Source organism: Phytophthora infestans, genomic scaffold (genome assembly GCF_000142945.1).
Source record: "Phytophthora infestans T30-4 supercont1.29 genomic scaffold, whole genome shotgun sequence".
NCBI classification, from domain to species: domain Eukaryota; phylum Oomycota; class Peronosporomycetes; order Peronosporales; family Peronosporaceae; genus Phytophthora; species Phytophthora infestans.
In genome coordinates this window covers 1549630-1550849 of record NW_003303730.1, presented here as the reverse complement: position 1 = coordinate 1550849, position 1220 = coordinate 1549630, and positions in this window count along the sequence as shown.

Here is a 1220-nt window from a genome sequence, read left to right as displayed (position 1 = left end):
CCAAAATTGCTTCTCAGGCGATTTTAACTTTTGTTGTAAAGGACATTTGCTGAACTGGATCACTTCGATCACAAGAACCATCACCACAGTCCAACAGTTCAACCGAGTCAAAACGTACACAAATGTACTGCGGATACGTCAAAACTTCCTTACATTTTCGGTACATCATCCATTTTGACTGGCATAGTAGTAAGTCCAGGCTTCGCACCAAAACCAACTCGAGGCAGACCATAACCAACTTTCCCAGGCGGTTATCTACTGAAATGAAACCATCAGCAGTAGGCTCCGTGACCACCGTTATAACTACCACCTACAGCTTCTGTAGCACTAGCAACACTGCTAGCTACGCCATACACCATACTAATCGTAGAAGTACCTCCAAATTGAAAGACTCCACTAGTTGCAGCCGTCACAGGGGGCGTTAACATTGAAACACCGGAAGTCATCGTTGAAGATGCTGTCGTACAAAGCGACGAAGTCCCCATTCCAGAACAGGTACTTGAATGCAGTGTGCTGGACATTCTCGATTGTGCTGTTCTCAGCAGACTCGGAATAACCCACACAGAGCGTTGGGCTCATAACCTAGCGGGTGCACTGCAGTAGTGTAAGACTACCACGAGACGAGAACAGAGATAACAGTGAGCGCACGGACACTTAGTCTTGCTGCCCACGAGGAACTTTGGGGAAAAACCTCGAAGGTGACAACCCCCTCTCAGTTATACACGCGGAATACACAACAGGCCGTATAGAACATCGTCCTACGTATACAGGTCAGGCCTGATTATTGGGTCAGGTTCCATTTCCAACAGGATCTTCCTACAGAAGAAGAAGAATCGAGCAGTGAAGAAGATGACGAGGCTGTAGACGTCGACAGTGATGATGACAACGAGGGCGTCTCTGGTACTAGCAGCGAAGAGGACGCTGCTAGTACCAATTTGGGCGCAGGTGTGATCAGCAATGACAGTGATGCCGATGAAGGCGACACTGAAGCCGACCAACCTCGTGCCGCGCAGACCATCGTGGTCTAAGCATTCTAACCCAACTGCTTAGCTTCGTATCTTTCACTTCAATATGTAGCTTAGCAATTGGTCCTGTGTTTGGTAGGGCCGTCAGGAAACCCGCCTGACCCAATTATCAGGCCCTACCCGTACACGACCCCAAAAATAGCTAACCATACACAAGCGAGGCCGTATAGAACATCGTCCTACGTATACAGTAAC